Genomic DNA, 26,959 nt, shown 5'->3' with positions numbered 1-26,959 from the left:
GGACACAATGGGAGTGAGAGTACAGAATCCCCCAGTGAGGGGTAAGGAGAGGACACAATGGGAGTGAGAGTACAGAATCCCCCAGTGAGGGGTAAGGACAGGACACAATGGGAGTGTGAGTACAGAATCCCCCCAGTGAGGGATTTGGAGAGGACACAATGCGAGTGTGAGTACAGAATCCCCCAGTGAGGGGTAAGGACAGGACACAATGGGAGTGTGAATACAGAATCCCTCAGTGAACGTACAGAGAGGACACAATGGGAGTGTGAGTACAGAATCCCTCAGTGAGGGGTATGGAGAGGACACAATGGGAGTGTGAGTACAGAATCCCCCAGTGAGGGATAAGGACAGGACACAATGGGAGTGTGAGTACAGAATCCCCCCAGTGAGGGATTTGGAGAGGACACAATGGGAGTGTGAGTACAGAATCCCTCAGTGAAGGTACAGAGAGGACACAATGGGAGTGTGAATACAGAATCCCTCACTGAAGGTACAGAGAGGACACAATGGGAGTGGGAGTACAGAATCCCTCAGTGAGGGGTATGGAGAGGACACAATGGGAGTGTGAGTACAGAATGCCTCACTGAAGGTGCAGAGAGGACACAATGGGAGTGTGAATACAGAATCCTCCAGCGAAAGTATAGAGAGGACACAATGGGAGTGTAAGTACGGAATCACTCAATGAGGGGTGAGAGGAAACAATGGGAGTGAGAGTACAGAATCCCCCAGTGAGGGGAAAGGAGAGGACACAGTGGAAGTGTGAGTTGCAGAATGCATCAGTGAAGGTGCAGAGAAAACACAATGGGAGTGTGAATACAGAATCCCCCAGTGAGTGGTATGGAGAGGACACAATGGTATTGTGAATACAGAATTCCCCAGTGAGGGGTAAGGAGAGGACACAATGGGAGTGTGAGGACAGAATCCTCCAGTGCGGCGTATGGAGAGGACACAATGGGAGTGTGAGTACAGAATCCCCCAGTGACGGGTAAGGAGAGGACACAATGGGAGTGTGAGGACAGAATCCTCCAGTGCGGCGTATGGAGAGGACACAATGGGAGTGTGAGTACAGAATCCCCCAGTGAGGGGTAAGGAGAGGACACAATGGGAGTGTGAGTACAGAATCCTCCAGTGGAGGAGTATGAGAGGACACAATGGGAGTGAGAGTACAGAATCCCCCAGTGAGAGGAAAGGAGAGGACACAATGGGAGTGTGAGTACAGAATGCATCATTGAAGGTACAGAGAGGACACAATGGGAGAGTGAGTACAGAATCCCCCAGTGAGGGTATGGAGATGACACAATGGGAGTGTGAGTGCAGAAGCCACCACTGAACAGTATGGAGAAGATACAAAGGGAGCGGGAGTACACAATCCCCCAGTGAAGGGATAGAGAGGACACAAAGGGAGTGTGAGTACAGAAGCCACAAGTGAGGGGTATGGAGAGTACACAATGGGAGCGTGAGTACAGAATCCACCAGTGAGGGGTATGCAGAGGACACAATGGTAGTCTGAGTACAGAATCCCCCAGTGAGAGGTAAGGATCGGACACAATGGGAGTGTGAGTACAGAATCCCCCAGTGAGGGGTATGGAGAGGACACAATGGGAGTGTGAATACAGAAAACCCCAGTGAGGGGTCTAGAGAGGACACAATGGGAGAGTGAGTACAGAATCCCCCAGTGAGGGGTATGCAGAGGACACAATGGGAGTGTGAATACAGAAAACCCCAGTGAGGGGTATAGAGAGGACAGAATGGGAGAGTGAGTACAGAATCCCCCAGTGAGGGGTAAGGACAGGACACAATGGGAGTGTGTGTACAGAATCCCCCCAGTGAGGGATTTGGAGAGGACACAATGGGAGTGTGAGTACAGAATCCCCAGTGAGGGGTAAGGACAGGACACAATGGGAGTGTGAGTACAGAATCCCCCCAGTGAGGGATTTGGAGAGGACACAATGGTAGTCTGAGTACAGGATCCCCCAGTGAGGGGTATGGAGATAACACAATGGGTATGTGAATACAGAAAACCCCAGTGAGGGGTATGGAGAGGACACAATGGGAGTGTGAATACAGAAAACCCCAGTGAGGGGTATGGAGATAACACAATGGGAGTGTGAATACAGAAAACCCCAGTGAGGGGTATGGAGAGGACACAATGGGAGAGTGAGTACAGAATCCCCCAGTGAGGGGTATGGAGAGGACACAATGGTATTGTGAATACAGAATTCCCCAGTGAGGGGTAAGGACAGGACACAATTGGAGTGTGAGGACAGAATCCCCCAGTGAGGGATTTGGAAAGGACACAATGGGACTGTGAGTACAGAATCCCCCAGTGAGATGTAAGGACAGGACACAATGGGAGTGTGAGTACAGAATGCATCAGTGAAGGAACAGAGAGGACACAATGGGAGAGTGAGTACAGAATCCCCCAGTGAGGGGTATGGAGATGACACAATGGGAGATTGAGTTCAGAAGCCACCAGTGAGCGGTATGGAGAAGATACAAAGGGAGCGGGAGTACACAATCCCCCAGTGAAGGGATAGAGAGGACACAACGGGAGTGTGAGTATGGAAGCTACCAGTGAGGGGTAAGGAGATGACATAATGTGAGAGTGAGTACAGAAGCCACAAGTGAGGGGTATGGAGAGGACACAATGGGAGTGTGAGAACAGAATCCCCCTGTGCGGGGTAAGGAGAGGACACAATGGGAGTGAGAGTACAGAATCCCCCCAGTGAGGGATTTGGAGAGGACACAATGGGAGTGAGAGTACAGAATCCCCCAGTGAGGGATAAGGAGAGGACACAATGGGAGTGTGAGTACAGAATCCCTCAGTGAAGGTACAGAGAGGACACAATGGGAGTGAGAGTACAAAATCCCCAGTGAGGGGTATGGAGAGGACACAATGGGCGTGTGAGTACAGAATCCCCAGTGAGGGGTATGGAGAGGACACAATGGGAGTGTGAGTACGGTATCACTCAATGAGGGGTATGGAGAGGACACAATGGGAGTGTGAGAACAGAATCCCCCAGGGCGGCGTATGGAGAGGAAACAATGGGAGTGTGAGTACAGAATCCCCCAGTGACGGGTAAGGAGAGGACACAATGGGAGTGAGAGTACAGAATCCCCCAGTGAGGGGAAAGGAGAGGACACAATGGGAGTGTGAGTACAGAATGCATCAGTGAAGGTACAGAGAGGACACAATGGGAGAGTGAGGACAGAATCCCCCAGTGAGGGGTAAGGATCGGACATAATGGGAGTGTGAGTACAGAATCCCCCAGTGAGGGGTATGGAGATGACACAATGGGAGATTGAGTACAGAAGCCACCAGTGAGCAGTATGGAGAAGATACAAAGGAGCGGGAGTACACAATCCCCCAGTGAAGGGACAGAGAGGACACAACGGGAGTGTGAGTACAGAAGCCACAAGTGAGGGGGATGGAGAGAACACAATGGGAGCGTGAGTACAGAATCCACCAGTGAGGTGTATGCAGAGGACACAATGATAGTCTGAGTACAGAATCCCCCAGTGAGGAGTAAGGATCGGACACAATGGGAGTGTGAATACAGAAAACCCCAGTGAGGGGTATGGAGAGGACACAATGGGAGTGTGAATACAGAAAACCCCAGTGAGGGGTATAGAGAGGACACAATGGGAGAGTGAGTACAGAATCCCCCAGTGAGGGGTATGGAGATAACACAATGGGAGTGTGAATACAGAAAACCCCAGTGAGGGGTATGGAGAGGACACAATGGGAGTGTGAATACAGAAAACCCCAGTGAGGGGTATAGAGAGGACACAATGGGATTGTGAATACAGAATCCCCCAGTGAGGGATTTGGAGAGGACACAATGGGAGTGTGAGTACAGAATCCCCCAGTGAGGGATTTGGAGAGGACACAATGGGAGTGTGAGTACGGAATCACTCAATGAGGGGTATGGAGAGGACACAATGGGAGTGTGAGAGCAGAATCCCCCAGGGCGGCGTATGGAGAGGAAACAATGGGAGTGTGAGTCCAGAATCCCCCAGTGAGTGGAAAGGAGAGGACACAATGGGAGTGTGAGTACAGAATGCCTCAGTGAAGGTGCAGAGAGGACACAATGGGAGTGTGAGTACAGAATGCATCAGTGAAGGTACAGAGAGCACACAATGGGAGAGTGAGTACAGAATCCCCCAGTGAGGGGTATGGAGATGACACAAAGGGAGATTGAGTTCAGATGCCACCTGTGAGCGGTATGGAGAAGATACAAAGGGAGCGGGAGTACACAATCCCCCAGTGAAGGGATAGACAGCACACAATGGGAGTGTGAGTACAGAATCCCTCAGTGAAGGTACAGAGAGGACACAATGGGAGTGTGAGTACAGAATCCCCCAGTGACGGGTAAGGAGAGGACACAACGGGAGTGTGAGTACAGAATCCTCCAGTGAGGAGTAGGAGAGGACACAATGGGAGTGAGAGTACAGAATCCCCCAGTGAGGGGAAAGGAGAGGACACAATGGGAGTGTGAGTACAGAATGCATCAGTGAAGGTACTGAGAGGACACAATGGGAGAGTGAGTACAGAAGCCCCCAGTGAGGGGTATGGAGAAGATACAAAGGGAGCGGAAGTACACAATCACCCAGTGAAGGGATAGAGAGTACACAATGGGAGCGTGAGTACAGAATCCACCAGTGAGGGGTATGCAGAGGACACAATGGTAGTCTGAGTACAGGATCCCCCAGTGAGGGGTATGGAGATAACACAATGGGTATGTGAATACAGAAAACCCCAGTGAGGGGTATGGAGATAACACAATGGGAGTGTGAATACAGAAAACCCCAGTGAGGGGTATGGAGAGGACACAATGGGAGTGTGAATACAGAAAAGCCCAGTGAGGGGTATGGAGAGGACACAATGGGAGTGTGAATACAGAAAACCCCAGTGAGGGGTATGGAGATAACACAATGGGAGTGAGAATACAGAAAACCCCAGTGAGGGGTAAGGAGAGGACACAATGGGAGTGTGAATACAGAAAACCCCAGTGAGGGGTATAGAGAGGACACAATGGGAGAGTGAATACAGAATTCCCCAGTGAGGGCTAAGGACAGGACACAATTGGAGTGTGAGGACAGAATCCCCCAGTGAGGGATTTGGAAAGGACACAATGGGACTGTGAGTACAGAATCCCCCAGTGAGGGGTAAGGACAGGACACAATGGGAGTGTGAGTACAGAATCCCTCAGTGAAGGTACAGAGAGGACACAATGGGAGTGTGAGTACAGCATCCCTCAGTGAAGGTATAGAGAGGACACAATGGGAGTGTAAATACAGAATCCCCAGCGAAAGTATAGAGAGGACACGATGGGAGTGTGAGTACAGAATCCCCCAGTGAGGGGTATGGAGAGGACACAATGGGAGTGTGAGTACGGAATCACTCAATGAAGGGTATGGAGAGGCACAATGGGAGTGTGAGAACAGAATCCCCCAGGGCGGCGTATGGAGAGGAAACAATGGGAGTGTGAGTCCAGAATCCCCCAGTGAGGGGAAAGGAGAGGCCAAATGGGAGTGTGAGTACAGAATGCCTCAGTGAAGGTGCAGAGAGGACACAATGGGAGTGTGAGTACAGAATGCTTCAGTGAAGGTACAGAGAGGACACAATGGAAGAGTGAGTACAGAATCCCCCAGTGAGGGGTATGGAGATGACACAATGGGAGATTGAATTCAGAAGCCACCAGTGAGCGGTATGGAGAAGATACAAAGGGAGCGGGAGTACACAATCCTCCAGTGAAGGGATAGAGAGGACACAACGGGAGTGTGAGTATGGAAGCTACCAGTGAGGGGTAAGGAGATGACACAATGTGAGAGTGAGTACAGAAGCCACAAGTGAGGGGTATGGAGAGGACACAATGGGAGTGTGAGAACAGAATCCCCCTGTGCGGGGTAGGGAGAGGACACAATGGGAGTGAGAGTACAGAATCCCCCAGTGTCGGGTAAGGAGAGGACACAATGGGAGTGCGAGTACAGAATCCCCCCAGTGAGGGATTTGGAGAGGACACAATGGGAGTGAGAGTACAGAATCCCCCAGTGAGGGGTAAGGAGAGGACACAATGGGAGTGAGAGTACAGAATCCCCCAGTGAGGGGTAAGGACAGGACACAATGGGAGTGTGAGTACAGAATCCCCCCAGTGAGGGATTTGGAGAGGACACAATGCGAGTGTGAGTACAGAATCCCCCAGTGAGGGGTAAGGACAGGACACAATGGGAGTGTGAATACAGAATCCCTCAGTGAACGTACAGAGAGGACACAATGGGAGTGTGAGTACAGAATCCCTCAGTGAGGGGTATGGAGAGGACACAATGGGAGTGTGAGTACAGAATCCCCCAGTGAGGGATAAGGACAGGACACAATGGGAGTGTGAGTACAGAATCCCCCCAGTGAGGGATTTGGAGAGGACACAATGGGAGTGTGAGTACAGAATCCCTCAGTGAAGGTACAGAGAGGACACAATGGGAGTGTGAATACAGAATCCCTCACTGAAGGTACAAAGAGGACACAATGGGAGTGGGAGTACAGAATCCCTCAGTGAGGGGTATGGAGAGGACACAATGGGAGTGTGAGTACAGAATGCCTCACTGAAGGTGCAGAGAGGACACAATGGGAGTGTGAATACAGAATCCTCCAGCGAAAGTATAGAGAGGACACAATGGGAGTGTAAGTACGGAATCACTCAATGAGGGGTGAGAGGAAACAATGGGAGTGAGAGTACAGAATCCCCCAGTGAGGGGAAAGGAGAGGACACAGTGGAAGTGTGAGTTGCAGAATGCATCAGTGAAGGTGCAGAGAAAACACAATGGGAGTGTGAATACAGAATCCCCCAGTGAGTGGTATGGAGAGGACACAATGGTATTGTGAATACAGAATTCCCCAGTGAGGGGTAAGGAGAGGACACAATGGGAGTGTGAGGACAGAATCCTCCAGTGCGGCGTATGGAGAGGACACAATGGGAGTGTGAGTACAGAATCCCCCAGTGACGGGTAAGGAGAGGACACAATGGGAGTGTGAGGACAGAATCCTCCAGTGCGGCGTATGGAGAGGACACAATGGGAGTGTGAGTACAGAATCCCCCAGTGAGGGGTAAGGAGAGGACACAATGGGAGTGTGAGTACAGAATCCTCCAGTGGAGGAGTATGAGAGGACACAATGGGAGTGAGAGTACAGAATCCCCCAGTGAGAGGAAAGGAGAGGACACAATGGGAGTGTGAGTACAGAATGCATCATTGAAGGTACAGAGAGGACACAATGGGAGAGTGAGTACAGAATCCCCCAGTGAGGGTATGGAGATGACACAATGGGAGTGTGAGTGCAGAAGCCACCACTGAACAGTATGGAGAAGATACAAAGGGAGCGGGAGTACACAATCCCCCAGTGAAGGGATAGAGAGGACACAAAGGGAGTGTGAGTACAGAAGCCACAAGTGAGGGGTATGGAGAGTACACAATGGGAGCGTGAGTACAGAATCCACCAGTGAGGGGTATGCAGAGGACACAATGGTAGTGTGAGTACAGAATCCCCCAGTGAGAGGTAAGGATCGGACACAATGGGAGTGTGAGTACAGAATCCCCCAGTGAGGGGTATGGAGAGGACACAATGGGAGTGTGAATACAGAAAACCCCAGTGAGGGGTCTAGAGAGGACACAATGGGAGAGTGAGTACAGAATCCCCCAGTGAGGGGTATGCAGAGGACACAATGGGAGTGTGAATACAGAAAACCCCAGTGAGGGGTATAGAGAGGACAGAATGGGAGAGTGAGTACAGAATCCCCCAGTGAGGGGTAAGGACAGGACACAATGGGAGTGTGTGTACAGAATCCCCCCAGTGAGGGATTTGGAGAGGACACAATGGGAGTGTGAGTACAGAATCCCCAGTGAGGGGTAAGGACAGGACACAATGGGAGTGTGAGTACAGAATCCCCCCAGTGAGGGATTTGGAGAGGACACAATGGTAGTCTGAGTACAGGATCCCCCAGTGAGGGGTATGGAGATAACACAATGGGTATGTGAATACAGAAAACCCCAGTGAGGGGTATGGAGAGGACACAATGGGAGTGTGAATACAGAAAACCCCAGTGAGGGGTATGGAGATAACACAATGGGAGTGTGAATACAGAAAACCCCAGTGAGGGGTATGGAGAGGACACAATGGGAGAGTGAGTACAGAATCCCCCAGTGAGGGGTATGGAGAGGACACAATGGTATTGTGAATACAGAATTCCCCAGTGAGGGGTAAGGACAGGACACAATTGGAGTGTGAGGACAGAATCCCCCAGTGAGGGATTTGGAAAGGACACAATGGGACTGTGAGTACAGAATCCCCCAGTGAGGGGTAAGGACAGGACACAATGGGAGTGTGAGTACAGAATCCCTCAGTGAAGGTACAGAGAGGACACAATGGGAGTGTGAGTACAGCATCCCTCAGTGAAGGTACAGAGAGGACACAATGGGAGTGTAAAAACAGAATCCCCCAGCGAAAGTATAGAGAGGACACAATGGGAGTGTGAGTACAGAATCCCCCAGTGAGCGGTATGGAGAGGACACAATGGGAGTGTGAGTACGGAATCACTCAATGAGGGGTATGGAGAGGACACAATGGGATTGTGAAAACAGAATCCCCCAGTGAGGGGTAAGGACAGGACACAATTGGAGTGTGAGGACAGAATCCCCCAGTGAGGGATTTGGAAAGGACACAATGGGACTGTGAGTCCAAAATCCCCCAGTGAGGGGAAAGGAGAGGCCAAATGGGAGTGTGAGTACAGAATGCCTCAGTGAAGGTGCAGAGAGGACACAATGGGAGTGTAAGTACAGAATGCTTCAGTGAAGGTACAGAGAGGACACAATGGAAGAGTGAGTACAGAATCCCCCAGTGAGGGGTATGGAGATGACACAATGGGAGATTGAGTTCAGAAGCCACCAGTGAGCGGTATGGAGAAGATACAAAGGGAGCGGGAGTACACAATCCCCCAGTGAAGGGATAGAGAGGACACAACGGGAGTGTGAGTATGGAAGCTACCAGTGAGGGGTAAGGAGATGACACAATGTGAGAGTGAGTACAGAAGCCACAAGTGAGGGGTATGGAGAGGACACAATGGGAGTGTGAGAACAGAATCCCCCTGTGCGGGGTAGGGAGAGGACACAATGGGAGTGAGAGTACAGAATCCCCCAGTGACGGGTAAGGGGAGGACACAATGGGAGTGTGAGTACAGAATCCCCCCAGTGAGGGGAAAGGAGAGGACACAATGGGAGATTGAGTACAGAATGCATCAGTGAAGGTACAGAGAGGACACAATGGGAGAGTGAGTACAGAATCCCCCAGTGAGGGGTATGGAGATGACACAATGGGAGATTGAGTACAGAAGCCACCACTGAGCAGTATGGAGAAGATACAAAGGGAGCGGAAGTACACAATCCCCCAGCGATGGGATAGAGAGGACACAACGGGAGTGTGAGTACAGAAGCCACAAGTGAGGGGTATGGAGAGTACACAATGGGAGCGTGAGTACAGAATCCACCAGTGAGGGGTATGCAGAGGACACAATGGTAGTCTGAGTACAGGATCACCCAGTGAGGGGTAAGGATCGGACACAATGGGAGTGTGAGTGCAGAATCCCCCAGTGACGGGTATGGAGATAACACAATGGGAATGTGAATACAGAAAACCCCAGTGAGGGGTATGGAGAGGACACAATGGGAGTGTGAATACAGAAAACCCCAGTGAGGGGTATAGAGAGGACACAATGGGAGAGTGAGTACAGAATCCCCCAGTGAGGGGTATGGAGATAACACAATGGGAGTGTGAATACAGAAAACCCCAGTGAGGGGTATGGAGAGGACACAATGGGAGTGTGAATACAGAAAACCCCAGTGAGGGGTATAGAGAGGACACAATGGGAGAGTGAGTACAGAATCCCCCAGTGAGGGGTATGGAGAGGACACAATGGGATTGTGAATACAGAATCCCCCAGTGAGGGATTTGGAGAGGACACAATGGGAGTGTGAGTACAGAATCCCCCAGTGAGGGGTAAGGACAGGACACAATAGGAGTGTGAGGACAGAATCCCCCAGTGAGGGATTTGGAAAGGACACAATGGGAGTGTGAGTACAGAATCCCCCAGTGAGGGGTAAGGACAGGACACAATGGGAGTGTGAGTACAGAATCCCTCAGTGAAGGTACAGAGAGGACACAATGGGAGTGTGAGTACAGAATCCCTCAGAGAAGGTACAGAGAGGACACAATGGGAGTGTGAGTACAGAATGCCTCACTGAAGGTGCAGAGAGGACACAATGGGAGTGTAAATACAGAATCCCCAGCGAAAGTATAGAGAGGACACGATGGGAGTGTGAGTACAGAATCACCCAGTGAGGGGTATGGAGAGGACACAATGGGAGTGTGAGTACGGAATCACTCAATGAAGGGTATGGAGAGGCACAATGGGAGTGTGAGAACAGAATCCCCCAGGGCGGCGTATGGAGAGGAAACAATGGGAGTGTGAGTCCAGAATCCCCCAGTGTGGGGAAAGGAGAGGCCAAATGGGAGTGTGAGTACAGAATGCCTCAGTGAAGGTGCAGAGAGGACACAATGGGAGTGTGAGTACAGAATGCTTCAGTGAAGGTACAGAGAGGACACAATGGAAGAGTGAGTACAGAATCCCCCAGTGAGGGGTATGGAGATGACACAATGGGAGATTGAGTTCAGAAGCCACCAGTGAGCGGTATGGAGAAGATACAAAGGGAGCGGGAGTACACAATCCTCCAGTGAAGGGATAGAGAGGACACAACGGGAGTGTGAGTATGGAAGCTACCAGTGAGGGGTAAGGAGATGACATAATGTGAGAGTGAGTACAGAAGCCACAAGTGAGGGGTATGGAGAGGACACAATGGGAGTGTGAGAACAGAATCCCCCTGTGCGGGGTAGGGAGAGGACACAATGGGAGTGCGAGTACAGAATCCCCCCAGTGAGGGATTTGGAGAGGACACAATGGGAGTGAGAGTACAGAATCCCCCAGTGAGGGGTAAGGAGAGGAAACAATGGGAGTGTGAGTGCAGAATCCCTCAATGAAGGTGCAGAGAGGACACAATGAGAGTGTCTATACAGAATCCCCCAGCGAAAATATAGAGAGGACACAATGGGAGTGTGAGTACAGAATCCCCCAGTGAGGGGTAAGGACAGGACACAATGGGAGTGTGAGTACAGAATCCCCCCAGTGAGGGATTTGGAGAGGACACAATGCGAGTGTGAGTACAGAATCCCCCAGTGAGGGGTAAGGGCAGGACACAATGGGAGTGTGAATACAGAATCCCTCAGTGAACGTACAGAGAGGACACAATGGGAGTGTGAGTACAGAATCCCTCAGTGAGGGGTATGGAGAGGACACAATGGGAGCGTGAGGACAGAATCCCCCCAGTGAGGGATTTGGAGAGGACACAATGGGAGTGTGAGTACAGAATCCCCCAGTGAGGGATAAGGACAGGACACAATGGGAGTGTGAGTACAGAATCCCCCCAGTGAGGGATTTGGAGAGGACACAATGGGAGTGTGAGTACAGAATCCCTCAGTGAAGGTACAGAGAGGACACAATGGGAGTGTGAATACAGAATCCCTCACTGAAGGTACAGAGAGGACACAATGGGAGTGGGAGTACAGAATCCCTCAGTGAGGGGTATGGAGAGGACACAATGGGAGTGTGAGTACAGAATGCCTCACTGAAGGTGCAGAGAGGACACAATGGGAGTGTGAATACAGAATCCTCCAGCGAAAGTATAGAGAGGACACAATGGGAGTGTAAGTACGGAATCACTCAATGAGGGGTGAGAGGAAACAATGGGAGTGAGAGTACAGAATCCCCCAGTGAGGGGAAAGGAGAGGACACAATGGGCGTGTGAGTGCAGAATCCCCAGTGACGGGTAAGGAGAGGACACAATGGGAGTGTGAGGACAGAATCCTCCAGTGCGGCGTATGGAGAGGACACAATGGGAGTGTGAGTACAGAATCCCCCAGTGAGGAGTAAGGAGAGGACACAATGGGAGTGTGAGTACAGAATCCTCCAGTGGAGGAGTATGAGAGGACACAATGGGAGTGAGAGTACAGAATCCCCCAGTGAGAGGAAAGGAGAGGACACAATGGGAGTGTGAGTACAGAATGCATCATTGAAGGTACAGAGAGGACACAATGGGAGAGTGAGTACAGAATCCCCCAGTGAGGGTATGGAGATGACACAATGGGAGTGTGAGTGCAGAAGCCACCACTGAACAGTATGGAGAAGATACAAAGGGAGCGGGAGTACACAATCCCCCAGTGAAGGGATAGAGAGGACACAAAGGGAGTGTGAGTACAGAAGCCACAAGTGAGGGGTATGGAGAGTACACAATGGGAGCGTGAGTACAGAATCCACCAGTGAGGGGTATGCAGAGGACACAATGGTAGTCTGAGTACAGAATCCCCCAGTGAGAGGTAAGGATCGGACACAATGGGAGTGTGAGTACAGAATCCCCCAGTGACGGGTATGGAGATAACACAATGGGAGTGTGAATACAGAAAACCCCAGTGAGGGGTATGGAGAGGACACAATGGGAGTGTGAATACAGAAAACCCCAGTGAGGGGTCTAGAGAGGACACAATGGGAGAGTGAGTACAGAATCCCCCAGTGAGGGGTATGCAGAGGACACAATGGGAGTGTGAATACAGAAAACCCCAGTGAGGGGTATAGAGAGGACAGAATGGGAGAGTGAGTACAGAATCCCCCAGTGAGGGGTAAGGACAGGACACAATGGGAGTGTGTGTACAGAATCCCCCCAGTGAGGGATTTGGAGAGGACACAATGGGAGTGTGAGTACAGAATCCCCAGTGAGGGGTAAGGACAGGACACAATGGGAGTGTGAGTACAGAATCCCTCAGTGAGGGGCAAGGACAGGACACAATGGGAGTGTGAGTACAGAATCCCTCAGTGAAGGTACAGAGAGGACACAATGGGAGTGTGAGTACAGAATCCCTCAGTGAGGGGCAAGGACAGGACACAATGGGAGTGTGAGTACAGAATCCCTCAGTGAAGGTGCAGAGAGGACACAATGGGAGTGTGAATACAGAATCCCCCAGCGAAAGTATGGAGAGGACACAATGGGAGTGTGAGTACGGAATCACTCAATGAGGGGTATGGAGAGGACACAATGGGAGTGTGAGAACAGAAACCCCAAGGGCGGCATATGGAGAGGAAACAATGGCAGTGTGAGTCCAGAATCCCCCAGTGAGGGGAAAGGAGAGGACACAATGGGAGTGTGAGTGCAGAATGCATCAGTGAAGGTGCAGAGAGGACACAATGGCAGTGTGAGTCCAGAATCCCCCAGTGAGGGGTATGGAGATGACACAATGGGAGAGTGAGTTCAGAAGCCACCAGTGAGCGGAATGGAGAAGATACAAAGGGAGCGGGAGTACACAATCCCCCAGTGAAGGGATAGAGAGGACACAACGGGAGTGTGAGTATGGAAGCTACCAGTGAGGGGTAAGGAGATGACACAATGTGTTGAGTGAGTACAGAAGCCACAAGTGAGGGGTGTGGAGAGGACACAATGGGAGCGTGAGTACAGAATCCACCAGTGAGGGGTATGGAGAGGACACAATGGGAGTGTGAGTAAAGAATACCCCAGTGATGGGTAAGGAGATGACACAATGGGAGTGTGAGTACAGAATCCCCCAGTGAGGGGGATGGAGAGGACACAATGGGAGTGTGAGTACAGAATCCCCCAGTGAGGGGTATGGAGAGGACACAATCTAAGTGTGAGTACAGAATGCCTCAGTGAAGGTACAGAGAAGACACAATGGGGGTGTGAATACAGAATCCCCCAGTGAAGATATAGAGAGGACACAATGGGAGTCTAAATATAGAAGCTGCCAGTGACGGGTATGGAGAGGACACAATGGGAGTGTGAGTACAGAATCCCCCAGTGAGGGGTAAGGAGAGGACATAATGGGAGTGTGAGTACAGAATGACTCATGTGAAGGTACAGAGAGGACACAATGGGAGTGTGAATACAGAATCCCCCAGTGAGGGGTAAGGAGAGGACATAATGGGAGTGAGAGTCCAGAATGCCTCAGTGAAGGTACAGGGAGGACATAATGGGAGTGGGCGTACAGAAACACTCAATGAGGGGTATGGAGAGGACACAATGGGAGTGTGAGTACAGAATCCCCCAGTGACGGGTAAGGAGAGGAGACAATGGGAGTGTGACTACAGAATCCCCCAGTGAGGGGTACAGAGAGGACACAATGGGAGTGAGAGTGCAGAATCCCTCAGTGAGGGGTATGGAGAGGACACAATGGGAGTGTGAGTGCAGAATGCCTCACTGAAGGTGCAGAGAGGACACAATGGGAGTGTGAATACAGAATGCCTCAGTGAAGGTGCAGAGAGGACACAATGTGAGTGTGAATACAGAATGCCTCAGTGAAGGTACAGAGAGGACACAATGAGAGTGTGAGTACAGAACCCCCCAGTGAAGGTATAGAGAGGACACAATGGGAGAGTGAGTCCAGAATCCCCCAGTGAGGGGTATGGAGAAGATACAAAGGGAGTGGGAGTATAGAATCCCCCACTGAAGGTATAGAGAGGACAAAATGGGAGTCTAAGTATTGAAGCAACCAGTGAGGGGTATGGAGAGGACACAATGGGCGTTGCAGTACAGAATCCCCCAGTGAGGGGTATGGAGATGACACAATGGGAGTGTGAGTACAGAATCCCCCAGTGAGGGGTAAGGAGAGGACACAATGGGAGTGTGAGTACAGTATCCCCCAGTGAAGGAATAGAGTGGACACAATGGGAGTGTGAGTACAGAATGCCTCAGTGAAGGTACAGGGAGGACACAATGGGAGTGTGAGTACAGAATCCCTCAGTGAAGGTACAGAGAGGACACAATGGGAGTGAGAGTACAGAATCCCTCAGTGAGGGGTATGGAGAGGACACAATGGGAGTGTGAGTACAGAATGCCCCAGTGAAGGTGCAGAGAGGACACAACGGGAGTGTAAATACAGAATCCCCCAGCGAAAGTATAGTGAGGACACAATGGGAGTCTAAGTATAGAAGCTACCAGTGAGGGGTATGGAGAGGACACAATGGGCGTTGCAGTACAGAATCCCCCACTGAGGGGTATGGAGATGACACAATGGGAGTGTGAGTACAGAATCCCCCAGTGAGTGGTATGGAAAGAACACAATGGGCGTGAGAGTACAGAATCCCCCAGTGAGGGGTAAGGAGAGGACACAATGGGAGTGTGAGTGCAGAATCCCCCAGTGACGAGTAAGGAGAGGACACAATGGGAGTGTGAGTACAGAATCTCCCCAGTGAGGGATTTGGAGAGGACACAATGGGAATGTGAGTACAGAATCCCCCAGTGAGGGGTAAGGACAGGACACAATGGGGTTGTGAGTACAGAATCCCCCAGTGAAGGTACAGAGAGGGCACAATGGGAGTGAGAGTACAGAATCCCCCAGTGAAGGGTATCGAGAGGACACAATGGGAGTATGAGTACAGAATGCCTCACTGAAGGTGCAGAGAGGACACAATGGGAGTGTGAATACAGAATGCCGCAGTGAAGGTACAGAGAGGACACAATGAGAGTGTGAGTACAGAATGCCTCAGTGAAGGTATAGAGAGGACACAATGGGAGTGTGAGTCCAGAATCCTCCAGTGAGGAGTATGAGAGGACACAATGAGAGTGTGAGTACAGAATCCCCCAGTGAGGGGTATGGAGAGTACACAATGGGAGTGTGAGTACAGTATCCCCCAGTCAAGGAATAGAGTGGACACAATAGGAGTGTGAGTACAGAATCCCCCAGTGAGTGGTATGGAGAGGACACAATGGGCGTGTGAGTACAGAATCCCCAGTGAGAGGTATGGAGAGGTCACAATGGGAGTGTGAGTACGGAATCACTCAATGAGGGGTATGGAGAGGACACAATGGGAGTGTGAGTACAGAATCCCCCAGTGATGGGTAAGGAGAGGACACAATGGGAGTGTGAGTACAGAATCCTCCAGTGAGGAGTATGAGAGGACACAATGGGAGTGAGAGTACAGAATCCCCCAGTGAGGGGAAAGGAGAGGACACAATGGGAGTGTGAGGACAGAATGCATCAGTGAAGGTAGAGAGAGGACACAATGGGAGAGTGAGTGCAGAATCCCCCAGTGAGGGGTATGGAGATGACACAATGGGAGATTGAGTACAGAAGCCACCAGTGAGCAGTCTGGAGAAGATACAAAGGGAGCGGGAGTACACAATCCCCCAGTGAAGGGATAGAGAGGACACAACGGGAGTGTGAGTATAGAAGCCACAAATGAGGGGTATGGAGAGGACACAATGGGAGTGTGAACACAGAAAACCCCAGTGAGGGGTACAGAGAGGACACAATGGGAGTGTGAGTACAGACGCCACCAGTGAGGGGAATGGAGAGGACACAATGGGAGTGAGAGTACAGAATCCCTCAGTGAAGGTACAGAGAGGACACAATGGGAGTGAGAGTGCAGAATCCCCCAGTGACGGGCAAGGAGAGGAGACAATGGGAGTGTGTGTACAGAATCCCTCAGTGAAGGTACAGAGAGGACACAATGGGAGTGAGAGTACAGAATCCCCCAGTGACGGGTAAGGAAAGGACACAATGCGAGTGTGAGTACAGAATCCCCCAGTGACGGGTAAGGAGAGGACACAATGGGAGTGTGAGTACAGAATCCCTCAGTGAAGGTACAGAGAGGACACAATGGGAGTCTAAGTATAGAAGCTACCAGTGAGGGGTATGGAGAGGTCACAATGGGCGTTGCAGTACAGAATCCCCCAGTGAGGGTCATGGAGATGACACAATGGTAGTGTGAGTACAGAATCCCCCAGTGAGGGGTATGGAGAGGACACAATGGGAGTGTGAGTACAGAATGCCTCAGTGAAGGTACAGAGAGGACACAATGGGAGTGAGAGTACAGAATCCCTCAGTGAGGGGTATGGAGAGGACACAATGGGAGTGTGAGTACAGAATACCTCAGTGAAGGTACAGAGAGGATACAATGGGGGTGTGAGTACAGAATTCCCCAGTGAAGGTATAGAGAGGACACAAAGGGAGTGTGAGTACAGAATACCTCAGTGAAGGTACAGAGAGGACACAATGGGGGTGCAAGTACAGAATTCCCCAGTGAAGGTATAGAGAGGACACAAAGGGAGTGGGAGTATAGAATTCCCCAGTGAAGGTATACAGAGGACACAATGGGAGTGTGAGTACAGAATGCCTCAGTGAAGGTATAGATTGGACACAAAGGGAGTGTGAGTACAGAATCTAACAGTGAGGGGTATGGAGAGGACACAATGGAAGTATGAGTACAGAAGCCACAAGTGTGGGCTATGGAGAGGACACAATGGAAGTGTGAATACAGAAAACCCCAGTGAGGGCTATAGAGAGGACACAATGGGAGTGTGAGTACAGAATCCCCCAGTGAGGGGTATGGAGAGGACACAATGGGCGTGAGAGTACAGAATCCCTCAAGGAGGCGTATGGAGAGGACACAATGGGGAGTGTGAGTACAGAATGCCCCAGTGAAGGTGCAGAGAGGACACAATGCGAGTGTGAATACAGAATCCCCAGCGAAAGTATAGAGAGGACACCATGGGAGTGTGAGTACACAATCCCCCAGTGAGGGGTATGGAGAGGACACAATGGAAGTATGAGTACAGAAGCCACAAGTGAGGGGTAAGGAGAGGACACAATGGGAGTGTGACTACAGAATCCCCCAGGGAGGGGTAAGGAGAGGACACAATGAGAGTGTGAGTACAGAATCCCTCAGTGAAGGTACAGAGAGGACACAATGGGAGTGAGAGTACAGAATCCCTCAGTGAGGGGTATGGAGAGGACACAATGGGAGTGTGAATACAGAATGCCTCAGTGAAGGTACAGAGAGGACACCAAGAGAGTGTGAGTACAGAATGCCTCAGTGAAGGTATAGAGAGGACACAATGGGAGTGTGAAGACAGTATCCCCAGTGAGGGGTATGTAGAGGACACAATGGGAGTGTGAGTACAGAATCCCCCAGTGAGGGGTACGGAGAGGACACAATGGGAGTGTGAGTACAGAATTCCCCAGTGAAGGTATAGAGAGGACACAAAGGGAGTGTGAGTACAGAATACCTCAGTGAAGGTACAGAGAGGACACAATGGGGGTGTGAGTACAGAATTCCCCAGTGAAGGTATAGAGAGGACACAATGGGAGTGTGAGTACAGAATCCCTCAGTGAAGGTACAGAGAGGACACAATGGGAGTGGGAGTACAGAATCCCTCAGTGAGGCGTATGGAGAGGACGCAATGGGAGTGTGAGTCCAGAATGCCCCAGTGAAGGTGCAGAGAGGACACAAAGGGAGTATGAGTACAGAATGCCTCAGTGAAGGTATAGAGAGGACACAAAGGGAGTGTGAGTACAGAATCTAACAGTGAGGGGTATGGAGAGGACACAATGGGAGAGTGAGTACAGAATCCCCCAGTGAGGGGTATGGAGAGGACACAATGGGAGTGTGAGTACAGAATCCCCCAGTGACGGGTAAGGGGAGGACACAATGGGAGCGTGAGTACAGAATCCTCCAGTGAGGGGAAAGGAGAGGACACAATAGGAGTGTGAATACTGAATCCCCCAGTGAAGATATAGAGAGGACACAATGGGAGTGTGAGTACAGAATGCATCAGTGAAGGTACAGAGAGGACACAATGGGAGTGTGAATACAGAATCCCGCAGTGAAGGTAGAGAGAGGACACAATGGGAGAGTAGGTACAGAATCCCCCAGTGAAGATATAGAGAGGACACAATGGGAGTGTGAGTACAGAATGCATCAGTGAAGGTACAGAGAGGACACAATGGGAGTGTGAGTACAGAATGCATCAGTGAAGGTATAGAGAGGACACAAAGGGAGTGTGAGTACAGAATGCCTCAGTGAAGGTATAGAGAGGACACAAAGGGAGTGTGAGTACAGAATCTAACAGTGAGGGGTATGGAGAGGACACAATGGAAGTATGAGTAAAGAAGCCACCAGTGAGGGGTAAGGAGAGGACACAATGGGAGTGTGAGAACTGAATACTCCAGTGAGGAGGAAGGAGAGGACATATTTGGGAGTGTGAGTACAGAATCACCAGTGCGGGGTATGGAGAGGACACAATGGGAGGGGGAGTACAGAAACACTCAATGAGGGGTATGGAGAGGACACAATGGGAGTGTGAGAACGGAATCCCGCAGTGCGGGTATGGAGAGGACACAATGGGAGCGTGAGTACAGAATCCCCCAGTGACGGGTAAGGAGAGGACACAATGGGAGTGTGAGTACAGAATCCCCCAGTGAGGGGTATGGAGAGAACACAATGGGAGTGTGACTACAGAATCCCCCAGTGAGGGTATAGAGAGGACACAATGGGAGTGTGAGTACAGAATCCCCCAGTGAGGGGTATAGAGACTACACAATGGGAGTGTGAGCACAGTATCCCCCAGTCAAGGAATAGAGTGGACACAATGAGAGTGTGAGTACAGAATGCCTCAGTGAAGGTATAGAGAGGACACAATGGGAGTGTGAGTCCAGAATCCTCCAGTGAGGAGTATGAGAGGACACAATGAGAGTGTGAGTACAGAATCCCCCAGTGAGGGGTATGGAGAAGACACAATGGGAGTGTGAGTACAGTATCCCGCAGTCAAGGAATAGAGTGGACACAATAGGAGTGTGAGTACAGAATGCATCAGTGAAGGTGCAGAGAGGACACAATGGGAGTGTGAATACAGAATCCCCCAGTGAGTGGTATGGAGAGGACACAATGGGCGTGTGAGTACAGAATCCCCAGTGAGAGGTATGGAGAGGTCACAATGGGAGTGTGAGTACGGAATCACTCAATGAGGGGTATGGAGAGGACACAATGGGAGTGTGAGTACAGAATCCCCCAGTGATGGGTAAGGAGAGGACACAATGGGAGTGTGAGTACAGAATCCTCCAGTGAGGAGTATGAGAGGACACAATGGGAGTGAGAGTACAGAATCCCCCAGTGAGGGGAAAGGAGAGGACACAATGGGAGTGTGAGGACAGAATGCATCAGTGAAGGTAGAGAGAGGACACAATGGGAGAGTGAGTGCAGAATCCCCCAGTGAGGGGTATGGAGATGACACAATGGGAGATTGAGTACAGAAGCCACCAGTGAGCAGTCTGGAGAAGATACAAAGGGAGCGGGAGTACACAATCCCCCAGTGAAGGGATAGAGAGGACACAACGGGAGTGTGAGTACAGAAGCCACAAGTGAGGGGGATGGAGAGGACACAATGGAAGTGTGAGTACAGAAGCGACAAGTGAGGGGTATGGAGAGGACACAATGGGAGTGTGAGTACAGAAGCCACAAATGAGGGGTATGGAGAGGACACAATGGGAGTGTGAACACAGAAAACCCCAGTGAGGGGTACAGAGAGGACACAATGGGAGTGTGAGTACAGACGCCACCAGTGAGGGGAATGGAGAGGACACAATGGGAGTGAGAGTACAGAATCCCTCAGTGAAGGTACAGAGAGGACACAATGGGAGTGAGAGTGCAGAATCCCCCAGTGACGGGCAAGGAGAGGAGACAATGGGAGTGTGTGTACAGAATCCCTCAGTGAAGGTACAGAGAGGACACAATGGGAGTGAGAGTACAGAATCCCCCAGTGACGGGTAAGGAAAGGACACAATGCGAGTGTGAGTACAGAATCCCCCAGTGACGGGTAAGGAGAGGACACAATGGGAGTGTGAGTACAGAATCCCTCAGTGAAGGTACAGAGAGGACACAATGGGAGTCTAAGTATAGAAGCTACCAGTGAGGGGTATGGAGAGGTCACAATGGGCGTTGCAGTACAGAATCCCCCAGTGAGGGTCATGGAGATGACACAATGGTAGTGTGAGTACAGAATCCCCCAGTGAGGGGTATGGAGAGGACACAATGGGAGTGTGAGTACAGAATCCCTCAGTGAAGGTACAGAGAGGACACAATGGGAGTGAGAGTACAGAATCCCTCAGTGAGGGGTATGGAGAGGACACAATGGGAGTGTGAGTACAGAATACCTCAGTGAAGGTACAGAGAGGATACAATGGGGGTGTGAGTACAGAATTCCCCAGTGAAGGTATAGAGAGGACACAAAGGGAGTGTGAGTACAGAATACCTCAGTGAAGGTACAGAGAGGACACAATGGGGGTGCAAGTACAGAATTCCCCAGTGAAGGTATAGAGAGGACACAAAGGGAGTGGGAGTATAGAATTCCCCAGTGAAGGTATACAGAGGACACAATGGGAGTGTGAGTACAGAATGCCTCAGTGAAGGTATAGATTGGACACAAAGGGAGTGTGAGTACAGAATCTAACAGTGAGGGGTATGGAGAGGACACAATGGAAGTATGAGTACAGAAGCCACAAGTGTGGGCTATGGAGAGGACACAATGGAAGTGTGAATACAGAAAACCCCAGTGAGGGCTATAGAGAGGACACAATGGGAGTGTGAGTACAGAATCCCCCAGTGAGGGGTATGGAGAGGACACAATGGGCGTGAGAGTACAGAATCCCTCAAGGAGGCGTATGGAGAGGACACAATGGGGAGTGTGAGTACAGAATGCCCCAGTGAAGGTGCAGAGAGGACACAATGCGAGTGTGAATACAGAATCCCCAGCGAAAGTATAGAGAGGACACCATGGGAGTGAGTACACAATCCCCCAGTGAGGGGTATGGAGAGGACACAATGGAAGTATGAGTACAGAAGCCACAAGTGAGGGGTAAGGAGAGGACACAATGGGAGTGTGACTACAGAATCCCCCAGGGAGGGGTAAGGAGAGGACACAATGGGAGTGTGAGTACAGAATCCCTCAGTGAAGGTACAGAGAGGACACAATGGGAGTGAGAGTACAGAATCCCTCAGTGAGGGGTATGGAGAGGACACAATGGGAGTGTGAATACAGAATGCCTCAGTGAAGGTACAGAGAGGACACCAAGAGAGTGTGAGTACAGAATGCCTCAGTGAAGGTATAGAGAGGACACAATGGGAGTGTGAAGACAGTATCCCCAGTGAGGGGTATGTAGAGGACACAATGGGAGTGTGAGTACAGAATCCCCCAGTGAGGGGTACGGAGAGGACACAATGGGAGTGTGAGTACAGAATTCCCCAGTGAAGGTATAGAGAGGACACAAAGGGAGTGTGAGTACAGAATACCTCAGTGAAGGTACAGAGAGGACACAATGGGGGTGTGAGTACAGAATTCCCCAGTGAAGGTATAGAGAGGACACAATGGGAGTGTGAGTACAGAATCCCTCAGTGAAGGTACAGAGAGGACACAATGGGAGTGGGAGTACAGAATCCCTCAGTGAGGCGTATGGAGAGGACGCAATGGGAGTGTGAGTCCAGAATGCCCCAGTGAAGGTGCAGAGAGGACACAAAGGGAGTATGAGTACAGAATGCCTCAGTGAAGGTATAGAGAGGACACAAAGGGAGTGTGAGTACAGAATCTAACAGTGAGGGGTATGGAGAGGACACAATGGGAGAGTGAGTACAGAATCCCCCAGTGAGGGGTATGGAGAGGACACAATGGGAGTGTGAGTACAGAATCCCCCAGTGACGGGTAAGGGGAGGACACAATGGGAGCGTGAGTACAGAATCCTCCAGTGAGGGGAAAGGAGAGGACACAATAGGAGTGTGAATACTGAATCCCCCAGTGAAGATATAGAGAGGACACAATGGGAGTGTGAGTACAGAATGCATCAGTGAAGGTACAGAGAGGACACAATGGGAGTGTGAATACAGAATCCCGCAGTGAAGGTAGAGAGAGGACACAATGGGAGAGTAGGTACAGAATCCCCCAGTGAAGATATAGAGAGGACACAATGGGAGTGTGAGTACAGAATGCATCAGTGAAGGTACAGAGAGGACACAATGGGAGTGTGAGTACAGAATGCATCAGTGAAGGTATAGAGAGGACACAAAGGGAGTGTGAGTACAGAATGCCTCAGTGAAGGTATAGAGAGGACACAAAGGGAGTGTGAGTACAGAATCTAACAGTGAGGGGTATGGAGAGGACACAATGGAAGTATGAGTAAAGAAGCCACCAGTGAGGGGTAAGGAGAGGACACAATGGGAGTGTGAGAACTGAATACTCCAGTGAGGAGGAAGGAGAGGACATATTTGGGAGTGTGAGTACAGAATCACCAGTGCGGGGTATGGAGAGGACACAATGGGAGGGGGAGTACAGAAACACTCAATGAGGGGTATGGAGAGGACACAATGGGAGTGTGAGAACGGAATCCCGCAGTGCGGGTATGGAGAGGACACAATGGGAGCGTGAGTACAGAAACCCCAGTGACGGGTAAGGAGAGGACACAATGGGAGTGTGAGTACAGAATCCCCCAGTGAGGGGTATGGAGAGAACACAATGGGAGTGTGACTACAGAATCCCCCAGTGAGGGTATAGAGAGGACACAATGGGAGTGTGAGTACAGAATCCCCCAGTGAGGGGTATAGAGACTACACAATGGGAGTGTGAGCACAGTATCCCCCAGTCAAGGAATAGAGTGGACACAATGGGAGTGTGAGTACAGAATGCCTCAGTGAAGGTACAGGGAGGACACAATGGGAGTGTCAGTACAGAATCCCTCAGTGAAGGTACAGAGAGGACACAATGGGAGTGAGAATACAGAAACCCTCAGTGAGGGGTATGGAGAGGACACAATGGGAGTGTGAGTACAGAATGCCCCAGTGAAGGTGCAGAGAGGACACAAAGGGAGTGTGAGTACAGAATCTAACAGTGAGGGGTATGGAGAGGACACAATGGGAGAGTGAGTACAGAATCCCCCAGTGAGGGGTATGGAGAGGACACAATGGGAGTGTGAGTACAGAATCCCCCAGTGACGGGTAAGGGGAGGACACAATGGGAGCGTGAGTACAGAATCCTCCAGTGAGGGGAAAGGAGAGGACACAATGGGAGTGTGAATACTGAATCCCCCAGTGAAGATATAGAGAGGACACAATGGGAGTGAGAGCACAGAATCCCTCAGTGAGGCGTATGGAGAGGACACAATGGGAGTGTGAGTACAGAATGCCCCAGTGAAGGTGCAGAGAGGACACAATGCGAGTGTGAATACAGAATCCCCCAGCGAAAGTATAGAGAGGACACCATGGGAGTGTGAGTACACAATCCCCCAGTGAGGGTTATGGAGAGGACACAATGGGAGTGTGAGTACACAATCCCCCAGTGAAGGTATAGAGAGGACACAATGGGAGTGTGAGTATAGAAGCTACCAGTGAGGAGTATGAGAGGACACAATGGGAGTGTGAGTACACAATCCCCCAGTGAGGGGTATGGAGAGGACACAAAGGGAGTGTGAGTACAGAAGCCACAGGTAAGGGGTAAGGAGGGGACAGAACGGGAGTGTGAGAACTGAATACTCCAGTGAGGAGGAAGGAGCGGACATATTTGGGAGTGTGAGTACAGAATCCCCAGTGCGGTGTATGGAGAGGACACAATGGGAGGGGGAGTACAGAATCCCTCAGTGAAGGTACAGAGAGGACACAATGGGAGCGAGAGTACAGAATCCCTCAGTGAGGGGTATGGAGAGGACACAATGGGAGTGTGAGTACAGAATCCCCCAGCGAAAGTATAGAGAGGACACAATCGGAGTGTGAGTACAGAATCCCCCAGTGAGGGGTATGGAGAGGACACAATGGGCGTGTGCTTACAGAAGCCCCAGTGAGGGGTATGGAGAGGACACAATGGGAGTGTGAGTACGGAATCTCTCAATGAGGGGTATGGAGAGGACACAATGGGAGTGTGAGAACAGAATCCCCCAGTGAGGCGTATGTAGAGGAAACAATGGGAGTGTGAGTACAGAATCCCACAGTGACGGGTAAGGAGAGGACACAATGGGAGTGTGAGTACAGAATCCTCCAGTGAGGGGTATGGAGAGGACACAATGGGAGTGAGAGTACAGAATCCCCCAGTGAGGGGTATGGAGAGGACACAATGGGCGTGTGCGTACAGAAGCCCCAGTGAGGGGTATGGAGAGGACACAATGGGAGTGTGAGTACGGAATCTCTCAATGAGGGGTATGGAGAGGACACAATGGGAGTGTGAGAACAGAATCCCCCAGTGAGGCGTATGTAGAGGAAACAATGGGAGTGTGAGTACAGAATCCCACAGTGACGGGTAAGGAGAGGACACAATGGGAGTGTGAGTACAGAATCCTCCAGTGAGGAGTATGAGAGGACACAATGGGAGTGAGAGTACAGAATCCCCCAGTGAGGGGAAAGGAGAGGACACAATGGGAGTGTGAGTACAGAATGCCTCAGTGAAGGTACAGAGAGGACACAATGGGAGTGTGAATACAGAATCCCCCAGTGAAGGTATAGAGAGGACACAATGGGAGTCTAAGTATAGAAGCAACCAGTGAGGGGTATGGAGAGGACACAATGGACGTTGCAGTACAGAATCCCCCAGTGAGGGGCATGGAGAGGACACAATGGGAGCGTGTGTACAGACGCCACCAGTGAGGGGTATGGAGAAGATACAAAGGGAGTGGGAGTACAGAATCCCCCAGTGAAGGTATAGAGAAGACAAACTGGGAGTGTGAGTATAGAAGCTACCAGTGAGGAGGATGGAGAGAACACAATGGGCGTGTCAGTACAAAAGCCACAAGTGAGGGATATGAAGAGGACACAATGGGCGTGTCAGTACAGAAGCCACCAGTGAGGGGTATGGAGAAGATACAAAGAGAGTGGGACTATAGAATCCCCCAGTGAAGGTATAGAGAGGACACAATAGGAGTCTAAGTATAGAAGCTACCAGTGAGGGGTAACGAGAGGACACAATGGGAGTGTGAGTACAGAATGCATCAGTGAAGGTACAGAGAGGACACAATGGGAGTGTGAATACAGAATCCCGCAGTGAAGGTATAGAGAGGACACAATGGGAGAGTAGGTACAGAATCCCCCAGTGGGTGCTATGGAGAGGACACAATGGGAGTGGGAGTACAGAAACCTCAATGAGGGGTATGGAGAGGACACAATGGGAGTGTGAGAACAGAATCCCCCAGTGCGGGTATGGAGAGGACACAATGGGAGTGTGAGTAAAGAATCCCCCAGTGACGGGTAAGGAGAGGACACAATGGGAGTGTGAGTACAGAATCCCCCAGTGAGGGGTATGGAGAGGATATAATGGGAGTGTGAATACAGAATCCCGCAGTGAAGGTAGAGAGAGGACACAATGGGAGAGTAGGTACAGAATCCCCCAGTGGGGGCTATGGAGATGACACAATGGGAGAGTGAGTACAGAAGCCGCAAGTGAGGGGTATGGAGAGGACACAATGGGAGCTTGAGTACAGCAGCCACCAGTGAGGGGTAAGGAGAGGACACAATGGGAGTGTGAGAACTGAATCCCCCAGTGAGGAGTAAGGAGAGGACATATTTGGGAGTGTGAGTACAGAATCCCCAGTGCGGGGTATGAAGAGGACACAATGGGAGTGGGAGTACAGAATGCCTCAGTGAAGGTACAGAGAGGACACAATGGGAGTGTGAATACAGAAAACCCCAGTGAAGGTATGGAGAGGACACAATAGGAGAGTGAGTACAAAGTCCCCCAGTGAGGGGTAAGGAGAGGACACAATGGAGTGTGAGAACTGAATCCCCCAATGAGGAGTAAGGAGAGGACATATTTGGGAGCGTGAGTACAGAATCCCCAGTGCGGGTATGGAGAGGAAACAATGGGAGTCGAAGTATAGAAGCTACCAGTGAGGGGTATGGAGAGGACACAATGGGCGTTGCAGTACAGAATCCCCCAGTGAGGGGTATGGAGAGGACACAATGGGAGTGAGAGTACAGAATCCCCAAGTGAGGGGTATGGAGAGGACACAATGGGAGTGTGAGTACAGAATCCCCCAGTGAAGGTATAGAGAGGA

General features: G+C 50.9%; 1 protein-coding gene across 1 annotated transcript in view; it reads right to left on the bottom strand.

Moving 5' to 3' along the window:
* Positions 1-26,959, bottom strand: part of madd (MAP-kinase activating death domain) — a 426,952-nt gene that overhangs the window by 177,607 nt on the left and 222,386 nt on the right. The window lies entirely within an intron of this gene.

Source organism: Heterodontus francisci, chromosome 14 (assembly GCF_036365525.1).
Source record: "Heterodontus francisci isolate sHetFra1 chromosome 14, sHetFra1.hap1, whole genome shotgun sequence".
Taxonomy (NCBI): Eukaryota; Metazoa; Chordata; class Chondrichthyes; order Heterodontiformes; family Heterodontidae; genus Heterodontus; species Heterodontus francisci.
The sequence above is the reverse complement of the archived record's forward strand: the minus strand, read 5'-3'. Positions and strand labels throughout refer to the sequence as shown.